Source organism: Mauremys mutica, chromosome 1 (assembly GCF_020497125.1).
Source record: "Mauremys mutica isolate MM-2020 ecotype Southern chromosome 1, ASM2049712v1, whole genome shotgun sequence".
NCBI lineage: Eukaryota > Metazoa > Chordata > Testudines > Geoemydidae > Mauremys > Mauremys mutica.
Genome location: NC_059072.1, coordinates 178,849,115 through 178,862,079, shown reverse-complemented (window position 1 = coordinate 178,862,079; position 12,965 = coordinate 178,849,115). Strand labels below are relative to the sequence as shown.

The 12,965-nt window shown below is 43.3% G+C and overlaps 1 protein-coding gene across 2 annotated transcripts in view; it reads left to right on the top strand.

Moving 5' to 3' along the window:
• The window catches only part of HTR1F (5-hydroxytryptamine receptor 1F), a 206,986-nt gene extending 205,122 nt beyond the window's left edge, over positions 1 to 1,864 (top strand). For both annotated transcript variants that reach the window (XR_006576262.1, XR_006576261.1), the window contains one exon: positions 270 to 1,864. The gene's annotated coding sequence lies outside the window, so the exon portion shown is untranslated. The remainder of the gene's footprint in view (positions 1 to 269) is intronic.
• The last annotated feature ends 11,101 nt before the right edge of the window (positions 1,865 to 12,965 follow it).

Below are 12,965 nucleotides of genomic sequence, written 5' to 3'. Positions count from 1 at the left end.
TAGGCACTTATGAATTTTTACATTTAAAAAGATTTTTTTTCCAAGCTGTTTGGTATGGTGCTAGAGATAAGGGTTTAAACCGATTTAAATAATCCTTATGCTAGATTAATTATTTTCAATATAAAACTGGGTTTAGAATTAATTGTATTGCTTCAACAGCAGTATAAAGAGCTGCAGTAAGAGGAATCTGTATTTACAATCTCATTTTTAAAAGCAGTGCACTGAGTAACACTAAGGGAGTAACTGTCTTTTTTTACCATATTTTTCAGAGTGCAGGTGACACATAAGGGGCTACGAATGTCCATCATCTGCAATGTCTGTAACTTCAGAGTCATGTGCCGGTACCATCAGCAGCGCTGCAACTACAGATTTGTCAGACAGTAAATTACCTGTAACAAAAAACACCACAGCGACTTTCATCATCATCCGGTAACACCCTATATGAACTCATAATCAGGATCAGCAAATTCCAGCAAGACTCCAAAGATGAAAAGATTGCTCGGTTCACTTTTGCAACACAGCCTCTTTTTTGTCTTGTTCAGAACAAACTTTTCATGCCAAGGTTCGCTCATTACGACCACGCTCCACCCAACAGAGCAGACATTGCTGGAAGGTTCCTGGATACAATCTATAAGTAATAAATTGAATAATGTGCAATAAATATTGACAGGAAATTCATTAAACTGAGTCTTGATGGGTGGAGCAACATACATAATGATCCAGTAGTCTGCGCTTGTGTGGCAACAAAGATGGAGTTGTCTATCTTACAGAAACAATTGATCCAGCAGGAAACACCCATTCAGCAGAATATTTAAGCAGCAGTAAAATCGATAAACTGAACAAAAAATTCAAGTGTGTACCTTTGTCATAGGCAATGCTGCAAACATAGCAAAGATGAGAAGAAATCTAGAAGATAACAAAGGAAACCTGAAACATACAACATATGGATACAGTGCTCATTTGATGCATCTTTTAGCCAAAGACTTAAGTACAACTCCAGGAATAAGAGAAAACGTTGCTGAAATTGCAAAATATTCTCATCACCACCACTTCACTTCAGCAAAGAGAACAGGAGGATTTAAACTAATTCTCCCCCATGATGTACAATGGAATTCAGTGGTTGACTGTTTTGACCTATTTATTAAGAATTGGCCTATTCTGATGACAATTTGTGAAGAAAATTGTGACAAAACAGATGGCCAAAGTAGTCAACATCAGACTAAAGAGAATATACAGATACCTATTTCCATAGCCTTAAACAAACTGTAATAAGACTGCTGCTGTACTGCTGAAGTTCTTAAGATTTGGAAAGAACTTTGAGACATTAATGAAAGAAATACCCAACAACAAAATTAAATTGCAGGCAGTAAAGAAGCAAATGGATCAAGTACTTACTCCACTTCATTTTCTTGCTAATTACCAGGGTATATCTGTAACAGCTAAAGAAGCAGCAGCTGATCATATGGGGTATCACCAATCATACCAACAATAAATGTCAGGGCTGGAGGTGAACCATTCAAGCAGTACGTGTTTGCTGATGATAGTTTAAAGAAAGTCACACCACTGAACTGGTGGAAATCACTAGCTAAGCACCTGGAACCAGAATTTGATGAAGTGCTCAACCAGCTTTAGACAGCAGTAGCCTCTTCTGCAGGTACAGAAAAAATATTTTCTTCATTTCAACTCATTCATTCCAAACTGAAAAATCAATTGGGAGTTGGAGAAAAAAACAACAGAAAATCTTGTCTGTGTCTTCTAGTCCATGAATAAAAGTAAGGCAGGAGAGGATGAGATCTACTAGAGGATGAGATCTACTAGTTGAAAAGTTTGAAAGACGGTCTAGAGCAGTGGTTCCCAAACTTGTTCCACCACTTGTGAAGGGAAAGCCCCTGGCGGGCCGGGCCGGTTTGTTTACCAGCCGTGTCCACAGGTTCGGCCGATCATGGCTCCCAGTGGCTGCAGTTCGCTGCTCCAGGCCAATGAGGGCTGCGGGAAGCGGCGGCCAGTACATCCCTCGGCCCGTGCCACTTCCAGCAGCTCCCATTGGCCTGGAACAGCGAACCGTGGCCCTTGGGAGCCGCGATCGGCCAAACCTGCGGACGCGGCCCGCAAACAAACCGGCCCGGCCCACCAGGGGCTTTCCCTGCACAAGCGGCGGAACAAGTTTGGGAACCACTGCTCTAGAGTAATTTAGGAAATGGTCTCATTTTCAAGAAACTTGGGCAAGTAGGACCTTAAGCTCCAGTCACTTTCACTTAGGCAAATTTTCAAATATGCCTATGCTGACCCCAAATAACCAATTCAATTCACTAACTACAGTTAATCTTTCTGTTTAATAAATCATGTAGCTGTAAATGTGTTTTGATGAGAAATGTATGTACCCAAAACATTTAAGGTTGTTTTAATAAAATATATTTTATATGCTGTTTTGTGTTCAATTACATTCCAGTTTCTATCCTAATGTAGCCTGACACAAATCATGAGCAAAAAGTTATTGTTTATTTACTAGAGAATTATCATTCACCATTTTATAGTATACAAAAAATGTACAATTAATAAGAATCTGAAAATATTAAGCTATACAATTCCTTGAATAAATGTATGTAGTTATAGTGTTCCCTGCTAGGTAGCAAAAAGATGTACCACAGCTAGGGTAAAGGCTCTGTTGAGTGGCAAAATCAACATATTTTAATAATTCTATCAACCAATGAGAATGAACCTTTCTTTAGAAAATAACTGAAGTCAAATGGAAATGTGGCTTAAAATCGATGATTTAAATCAAGACTTTCCACTTGGTGATTGAACTTATGATTAAATCAAGCCACCCTGTTATGAGGCGAGTCAAGGAAAAGGGGAAGGTGGCAAGAGGGAGAGAGAGGCTCAGCAGGAGTCTCCTAATGAGATCCATTAGCCACAAAGGAGCTTCCTTGACTTCACTACACTTCTGTACAAGCCACACAGGCCCATTCCACAGTCAGCCTGCATCTCCAGAGAACTGAACAGGGAGCTAGACCAGCCGTCACAGAAGAGCTGTACCTTCCTCATCCCATTCAGAGGCACCACTGCACTTAGCACCTTTACTTACTGCATCCTTTCAGATGACACTACTGGCCTCAGCTAGTCCATTGTTTGTGTATGCCTAGGGCTTCCTAAGTGCTGTGATCTGCAGGCCTCCCACAGGCCTGGGTATAGACCACAGAGAATAATTTCAAAGGCATAAATGGCCTTTAGGCACCTAACTCCCATTAAAAACCAATGAAAACTAGGTGCCTGAATGCCATTTGTACCTTTGAAAAGTCTTCCCCCATATTAGCAGCCCTAGAGATAGGCAGATCCAATACCAGATTATGCTGGAATTCTAAGCCAGGACAAAATACTCATCTGCATTGGACATGATAGGCGGCATGCACACAACCTTCTGGAGAGGTCCAGGAGAGACAGTGCAGACAATAGCGTGTGTTATGGGGCAGAATCACACAACAATTATTTTCCTCTCCTGCCCTAACGTACATAGGTCTTCAGTTCACTAGATGTGGAACTAAAACATTGGACTGTAGAACCAAACTCACTTTGCTTTCTGATTTCCTCCACCCCCCCCTCAACTGAAGTAATGAGAAATTATTGAAAACACACTTTCAATTGCAGGCTGAAGCTTGGAGAGACAAAAACTTGAGCTCTCCCTACATTAAATGAAATATAAAATTGAGTAACATTTCTGTGATTCATCCCTTCCATTTACCCTGCTCCTAGTTCTGACTGTTCCCACCCTCCGCAAATGTGCACAATGGAGGCAAGAGAGTAGGTTTAAATAGAATCATTAATTTCATTTATTTTATATAATTAGACTAAAAGAGCTCATTTTAAAGAGTCTCTAGGGGGATGAAGTAGGGTAGGAAATCAAGGAAAAGAGATGGCAAAGGATGAGAGAGGGTAGAACTTGCACAGGGGAGGAGAGTATACGGGGCTGAGGGGGAATTAAGTATTAGTGTACATGCTCTGAAAGGGGATATAAATAATCTGGGAAGATGAGAAATTCCAAAAGGACAGGAGCAGATTATTCAATTAGAGCTAGATCCCCCCCCCACACACACACACACACTCAGGTTGAGCAGTACCTTTCTCTTTAAGTAGTCTCCCTGAAATCTAAAACTGCGCTGGCCATGCTATTTCTACAAGCGCCATCTCACTGCTTCAGTTACCAATGGTTCAGAAAGAGCCAAAGGGTGCAGTGAATGGAGGAATCACTGCACAATTGCACATGGATGACAATCTAGTAAAATAGATTGAGGGCTCTGACAGGTTTTTGAAGGTGTAGACCTTACAAAAGGCAACCTCTGCCTGCTCAGCAAGGAGTTCGGGGAAGAGCCCCGCTCTGCTACACCTGGAGCTCTGCACCTTCCAACCTTCCCAGGAGAGTGGGAGAAACACTCAGTTGTAGTCACCCTCTCCTGTGAGACAAGGACCACAAACTACAAAATATTGTACAAAATAAGTTTCTTAAAGAGTTAAAACTAGTCCACAGAGAGATCCAACAAGATCCTCCAGAGTATAAAAATGGACTCTCAAAGATTATTTTTTTTAAATGATTCAGAAGGCATCTAAAGCCCATATGCAACAGTAACTAAGGAGGATGTTAAACAACAGCTACTAAAGTTAGACGTTTAAATCAGCAGGTCCCCAGATTCTTGCCTCCAAGAGTTTTAAAAGGAGCTCTCTGTCCCATTAATGCTGATTGTCAGTAAGTTTTAGGACCCTGGGGAAGTTCAAGGACTGGAAGAAAGCTCATTTTGTTTCAAATTTAAAGAGCAAACAGGATGACCTGGGTAATTATAGGCCTGTCAGCATGACATCAGTCCTGGACAAAATAATGAAATAGCTGATAGGCGACTTGATTAATAAAAAATTAAAGGAGGGTAATATAATTGATGCCAATCAACACAGATTAATGGAAAATAGATTTTGTCAAACCAACTGGATTTTTTTCTTTTAAAGAGAGATGGCTAGTTTGGTTGAAGTTAATAGTGTTGATGTAATATACTTAGACCTCTGAAAGGCGTTTGACTTGGTACCACATGGCATATTACGAAACTAGAATAATACACAATTAACATAGCACACATTACATGGATTCAAAACTGGCTGATGGATAGGTCTCAAAATGTAACTGTAAATCGAGATCATCATTGAATGGGTGTGGGTCTAAGTCCCACAGGACAGTTATTAGCCCTGTGCTATTTAACATTTTTATTGATGACCTGGAATAAAACATAAAAATCTATCACTAATAAAGTTTGCAGGTGATGCAAAGATTGAGGGAGCAGTAAGCAATGAAGAGGACAGGTCAGTGATACAGACAGATCTGGATCACTTGGTAAGCTGGAGTCAAGCAAACAATATGCAATTCTATACACCCAAATATAAAGTCATACATCTAGGAAAAACAACACAGACCATACTTACGGGACAGAGGAATCGTTCCTAGGAAGCAGTGACTCTGAAAAAGACTCAGGGTGGGGGTGGGGTGGTGATTAATAAGCTAAACATGAGCTCTAAGTGTGACACTGTGGCCAAAAGAGAGAATGTGATCATTAGATGTATAACAAGGGGAATAAGGTGTGGGGGTAAGGAGGTTATTTTACCTCTGTATTTGACACTGGTGCGACCACAATTGGGATACTGTGTCCAGTTCTGGTGTCCACGATTCAAGATGGATGTTGATAAATTGAAGAGGATTCAGAGAAGAGCTCCAAGAACAATTAAGAACCAGAAAACATGAGTAACACCATAGGGCAAGGAGCTCAATCCACTTAGCTTAAGAAAGAGAAGGTTAAAGGGCAACTTCATCACAATCTTTAAATACCTCCATGCAGGACAGAGATCTGATAGATGGCTCTTTGGCCTAGCGGACAAAGGTATGACAAGATCTAGTGGCCAGAAGTTGAAGCTAGCAAAGTTCAGACTGGAAATAAGGCAAAAATTTTTAGCCGGGAGGATAACTAATCATTGGAACAGTTTGCCAAGAGTTGTGGTGGATTGTCCATTACTGGAAAATTTTAAATCAAGCGTGGATGTTTTTCTAAAAATATATGCTCTATCTCAAACAGGAATTAATTCAGGGACGTTCTATATAGCATACATTAAATAGGTCAGACTAGAGGATCCCAGTGGTCCTGTTTGACCTGGGAATCTATTAAAAACAAACAATAAAAAGCATCAACGGACCCAGAAAGATCCCTGTAACATCTCTGCTGTCTTACCATAGCAATCTGGCAGTGAATAGCTTTGCAGATCAGACTCCACAATCTATAAGATTCCCCTGGCCACTTGAGCTCTACTGCTCCCTTCACATCGGTGCATGTTTTCATTTTTATGTATTTCAGTGTACATATTAGAATGGAGCCCCTCTTCAAGGCTTTCAGGACCTGATTTTTCTTTTAAAAGATATTATAGATAATGAAAACCCCACTAGATGCCTCTCATTGATTTCAATGGGAGTTGAGCACCTAAATAACTTGAGGATCTGAGCCTTACTGCTTTGGGCCTTTGATAAACCCAATCACACCACCAAGGATAAAAACCATCAGTCTTTCCTCACTCCAAACCAGAAAGTAACCAACCAAAGTATGAAAGACAAGCCCAGGCACTACTCCCCTCTACCCATGAGTACCAGCTCTCTCCATACCCCTCCTTCCCCAGGAAAACAGACAACTTTTGCCAAATCTCCTAAAACCAGGAAGTCTGAACTGTCTCAGAGCAAGGCAGGGAAAGGAACTCTCACGTTAAGGACCTGCTCTCAGAGAACTCCTTGCTAGCATCTCCCTTGTCTAAATCAAGGAAGCTCCATTTTGAGCACCTCTGCTGAGCACAACTGCAGTGGTCTGGCATGGGAAAAAGCAGTGTCTCAAGTAACCAGCTCCAAAACCAGTTAGGGTTTTGCATCTTGAACTCCATGCTGATATCTACCGGCAGCACCTGTAACATGCAGCCCTATGTAACGCACAAGCATGAACACCAGTGGTAAGGCCCATTGTCAGAAGAAGGGCCCTATCCTTCTACACAAGCTCAGAAAGAAAAAAGCAGTTTCCTCTACAGCTGCTACTTAACAAGACCTCCACTCTATCTGAGTAACAAACTAACTCACTCCTTCAATCCAGGGAGCTGATTTCACTTCCATCATTTCTTCTCATCGCTTCCCCCAACCTGCAAGCTATCCCTCCTATCTGAACAATTGCACTGAGATGCTAGGTAAGATGCTCACCCACCCCAGCGTGGGCAGAAGAGTTGAAGATGTCAAGCTGGGTATTCTCAGCAAGCTAAAGGCATTGCAGCCTGTACCTCTGCTCTAATTCTCCTACGAGCATCATATGTCAAGGAATGACAAGATCAAAGCTTGTAGTACACAGCACAAGATGCAGGTGTACCTTGTGCTGTCCTCTGAGATCTGTTGGAGAAACTAAAGGAACAACCCCCATTTTAGCTCCTGGTACCAGCTCCAAAACATTTCTGTTAGTGTTAGTTATTTCAGTTCTTAAGATAGAAAACAGCAACTCTTTGGTAACACTGTGGTTTATCAAGACCAATCATTTTGCAGATTGGACTCATGTCAGGTAAGGCAGGAGAAAGTTTTTCTAACTACTCTCCCACTACATGTAGAGTGTCATCTCCCCATACTCCACTTGTCCCATCTGCCAGAGTCCCTTCTGCCTTTCTCTGCCCCCTTCCCATGCATTCCCATCATGACTTCTGCTCCCAGCATCTCCTATCCCCATCAAAGCTATCCTGGGTTTAGGGTTGCTGTCATCAGCAAAGGCTAGAGTCAGTCTGAAACAAATCAGCAGATTCTCCTTCTGATGAATAGGCTCTCCATGTATTCATCATGCAACCAACACACCCTGCACTCTATTAACAGAGCCAAGACTCAGACCAGGACCACTGCAGTCCATAGACAGGGAGCTGTACCAGGTGAAGTAAAAGAGAAATCACCTTCTGGCTGAGCAAGAAGATGCCATGCTAAGCAGATCTCAGAAGCTGAACTTTGCATTTCTCTCCCTTCTAAACTCTGGTGTCATTCAAACACCTTGTTGTACAGCCAACAGTTATTGTTTCCTGGTTTGGTAGTCCCCTCTAGTGGTTTGTAAGATGTACTACACAAATACTGAATTGAAGCAAAATAATTGAGATTTTTTGGTTTAACGGCACACTAAAATTACTGCAAAGATGTTACATTGGGTGGGTGCAGGAGGGGTGGTAGACTCTAGAAGGCTCTTACTCCTGTCTGGGAGCTCAGTTAGGAAGAATGGACCTTTAGAGCTCAATTATATCAACCTAGAAAAGCATTTTTAAAGGCATTCAGAAAAACTAAATTCTATTTCCTAAAAATAAACTAAAGTCGGATTAAATAAACCCTAAACCCACATGGCCTAACTTAAATTTAACTGTGAGACAGAGGCCAAAGTAACCTCCCAAAGAGGTAGAGGCGGATTTGGGGGGACTTTGTACGCATTTATAGTTAACAAAATAACAGGGAGGGCACACAAAGGAGGGACCTCATGCCCTTACAAGGGGCAATGGGATGAGATAAGAAGCCACCCCACCCACAGGAAACAGACTGTTTGAGGAAAACTCCCGGTTGGAACAAAAGGGGAGTTGACTCTAAAAGCCAAACACCCAGGAAGCACTTTCCAGATAAAAGGCCTCCGTCCCTCTGGGCTACTTTTACAACAAACCAAATCACTAACACAATACATACAATTTGAAGCCAGGACAAAGAGTTGTTTCTCTCTACAGAAGTTGGTTCCTTTCTGCTTGGTTTTCCTGCTAGCAAATTAATTGGGTCCAGCTGCCCCTGCTTCCTCCCCCTTAAGCACCTGAGGGAACCATTCCTCTGGGTTCTAGGATCTCACTCTCACACAGATATTGCATAAGGCCAGGCTGGGGGGCTCCAGAGACCACTCGGGAGCACATGGCTGTGCTGGGGGCTCCGGGGACTGCTTGGGGGCAGGGGGCATGAGACCTGGGTGAGTTGGGGGGGGGCTCTAGGGACTGTTCTGAGGCAGGGGGAATGAAGCCGGGGTGAGTGAGAGGCTCTGGGGACTGTTCACAGCAGGGGCTCTGGAGACCACTCAGGGGCAGGGGACACAGGGATGGGGCAGTGAGCTCCAGGGATGCTGCGAGCACAAGCACTGCTCTGCATGGCTCCAGCCCCAGCTCAGCTTAAGCCTGTGCACAGAAGCAACACATAACTACGGCTAGTGGGAGGGAGGCATAAATGAAAGGTTTTGGGGGGTGGTCATGTGCCCTCTCCTCAATTTCTCAGGACACCCATAAGCAAGGAAGCAGCACTCCCCCTGGCAGCATCACTCTCCATGTGTCCCTGCACCCCGGGGCAGGAGGAAGGAGCAGGCAGCTGGCTGAACTCCTCCTCCTCCTCCCCACTACATGGGGCTGCTTCCTGGGCACTGGAACAATTTGTATAGCGGGGGTGCTGAGAGCCATTGAACTGAACTGTAAACCCTCTATGTGATGGAAACCACTTTCAGGCAGGAGATGTGGCAGCATCCCCAGCACCCCTAGCTCCACCACAATCCTCTGGCTGCTTCGCTTTCCCTGCTGCTGGAGTCCCACGTATTATCTCTATGTCCACCCCCGACTCACCTCCGTGGATGGTCTGCAAAGTAGGCAGCAGTGCTGGGACTCCAGGAGCAGAGAAGGCGAAACAGCCCCATGTGGGGCGGAAGGGGGAGGAGGAGCTCAGCCAGCCGCCTGCTCCTTCCTCCCGCCCCTTGCTGCAGGGACATATGGAGAGTGCACATGGAGCTCAGCCAGCTCCCTACCCCCACTGCATGGACACACAGAGTGCAGCAAGGGAAAGTGCTGCCTTCTCGCTTCTGGGCATATTTTTCAGAGGTGTCCGGATCAATCTGGGCGGGGCGGGCACATGACCTTGCATGCCCCACCCACACATCGTCTCTGCCCCTGTGATCCACTGAAAAGCATCTGGCGGTCCGGATTTGGACTGCAATCTGCCTATTGACTACCCTTGGTTGAAGATCTGTGATCTCTGAGGCCAGCTCAGTCAGAACACAGATGAGAATTGAACAGCAATGAGGCACAGGGAGAGTTTGAGAAACTTTCATACATTCCAGAGAAAAAGCACCCTGCCAGGCAGAGAGGAGCAAGATAGCAATACAGAAGAGTGACCAATCTACCATGAGCCAATTTGGCTGGGGAAAGAATATACTAATAGCCTCTCATGTGAAGGAAGGATGGTACTTGCAAAGTTCTACACTCGTTCCCCAAATGCATATGAGGGTTGCTTCCATGGGAAGCTGTGATTTAGGAATGAGCAGTCTGGTAATTGCAGCAGACTTCCTCCTACTCTGCCTGTCATCTCTCTGTACATTTTACTTCTATCCATCAAGGATTGCGCTATAGAAAATAATCCTTCATATTCAAGGTGCGTTCTGATTACACTCGCTCTCTGAATTAATGAATCTCCTTTACCCTGCAACTACTGGCATGCTCTGCAATATGTCACCGTTAAACTCGTGTGATAATAAAATATTCCAGAAATATTGGTGCAGACTGAGACCCTAGAGACTATGGGCCCTCATGGCACTACTGTAATATAAATCATAGTAACCAACCAACCTACTGGATGCCATTCGAAAGAGCGATGGCTTGAGAAGTTGGTTGTAGGAGTAGCCAGGATAGGCTTAACTCCATCCGATTTTATAGAAGAAGAAAGGAGGGGGCCTAATTTCATCCCTATTAAATTTTGTGGCCTAAACTTTCAAAAGTGACTGGTAACTTTAAGGGAGACAACACAAGGTGGGTGACCCACTTCTGTTGGTGAGAGAGAGAAGCTTTTGAGCTACACACAGCTGTTTCCAAGACCTGTAGAAGACCTCTGTAGAACTCAATAACTAGTCTCTTTCACCAACAGAAGTGGGTCCAGTAAAAGACATTACCTCACCCACCTTGGCTTGCTCATATCCTGGGGGGACAATACTAGTAACGTCTAGTGCTTCCAACCTGAAACGCTTTAACAGGACCTGATTTTCAGAAAGACCTGAGTACTCACCCTCTGAAAATCAGACCTCTTTAAGGAGGTTCAGGTTGGGCACCCAAAATTACTAATCACTTTGGAAAATGTAGGCCGTAGGATTTTCCAATAAGCTCTGTAAATGTCAAATCCTTTCATCACCCTTATAAAACTGTGTTCTACAATTTAGGTCCCAATTCTCCAAACACCCATGTGCTTATCTTTACTACTATAAGTAAGCCAATTGATTTCAAGGGAACTACTCATGGTAGTCAAGTTAAGCACTTCTGCAAGTGGCTGAAGGATCTGAGCCTTAATAGGGACAAAATCAATAGGATCAGACAGAAATTTCTGTTAAAATCTAAAAAATTCAAGAAAGAATTTTATCATTTCCATAGTTGTTTTAGCCATTCCATAGACTTTTATAGCAGGGATATACAGTAATTTTCTATTGCATTCCACAAGATGGTTAAAAAAATTCGATAGAAAAGATATCCCCTTCTATTAAAGTCTATAGGGCTTTTCCATAAGATTAACACACACAGAATGGTCACTGCATACACATAGACTCATAGACTTTAAGGCCAGAATGATCATCTAGTCTGAATCCTGCACATTGCAGGCCACAGAACCTCACCCACCTACTCCTGTAATACACACCTAGCCTCTGGCTGAGTTACTGAAGGCCTCAAATCATGGTTTAAAGATGTCAAGTTATAGAGAATTCACAATTAACACTAGTTTAAACCTGCATGTGACCCGTACCCCGTGCTGCAGAGGAAGGTGAAAACCCCCCAGGGTCTCTGACAATCTGACCCAGGAAGAAATTCCTTTCTGACACCAAATATGGCGCTACCAAATACAGACTTTGGATACACATTGGGTGCAAGTACTGATTTAAGTGGCCAGTTCTGAAACACGGGCTCACACATGCACAGCAAATATCAGAGACATGGGTAAACGGATACCAACCCTCAAATTTGGAAACAAGAAAAAAGATGAAAACAAAGACACTTTGCATGAAAGAGGCACACACTACACTCTCGCCCAGCAGTACAACAGCAGCAGCATTCTGCCCAGAGAACTAGATGACCCAGAACAAAATCCCCACAGATCAGAAGGGTTGACAGAAAGAAGTTGGCTTCGCTGAAACAGTTAGTATCTCACCTGCCCAGAGTTACTGCCAGCTGGAACACTAAGCTTAACACTCTCAAACCCAGTAGATTAAATTATGATTTTGTTTTCAGTCTTTTAGTGATAAATTCTAGAGAGAGAGAGACGTTGTTTTACTTCCTGTTTCTACAAAATGTTTAATTACTCTAACATTGATTGAAACCGGTTTAAAAAGCCCGTCTTCTCTTTTCCCAGCTCTGAGATACTCACAATGTCATTTGAGAAACATGACCAATGTGAGCAAAAAAGCAAAGGTTTGTGAATGAAAACAGCAGCAGGAGATGTAAAGGAAACATTTAAGATTAGGCTTTAAATGTCATGGAACTTTACCGTTCTTCCATTTGGTAATACCTGCCTACCTTAAAGTCTGGCTGTACTCCAGTTTTTAAACTTTATTGTACCACCTTACAATAGGAAACAGAACTGATCCCCTGCCTGGGGTATCCCATAGGCAATACATCTTTGGATTCACTTAACCAGCCATTGTGCCACCTTTCAAGAAGGAAGAGGACCTGAATTATGAAACTCAGTGGAAGTGCCTGAGGCCTGCTCAGGAAGAGGATATCATCCTACTCAGAAAGTGTTGGACCAGCAGGAGTTTTGCTTGAAAGCCCCAGAGCTATAGTAAAAAAAGAACGTAGGTACCTAACTATTACCTTAGACTTCTAAATCCCAGAGTCGTGCCCCTCTGGGATTCACTAAGCTCCCACAAAACCCTGTAGGCGCCTAAACTCGCTCAGCACCTAAA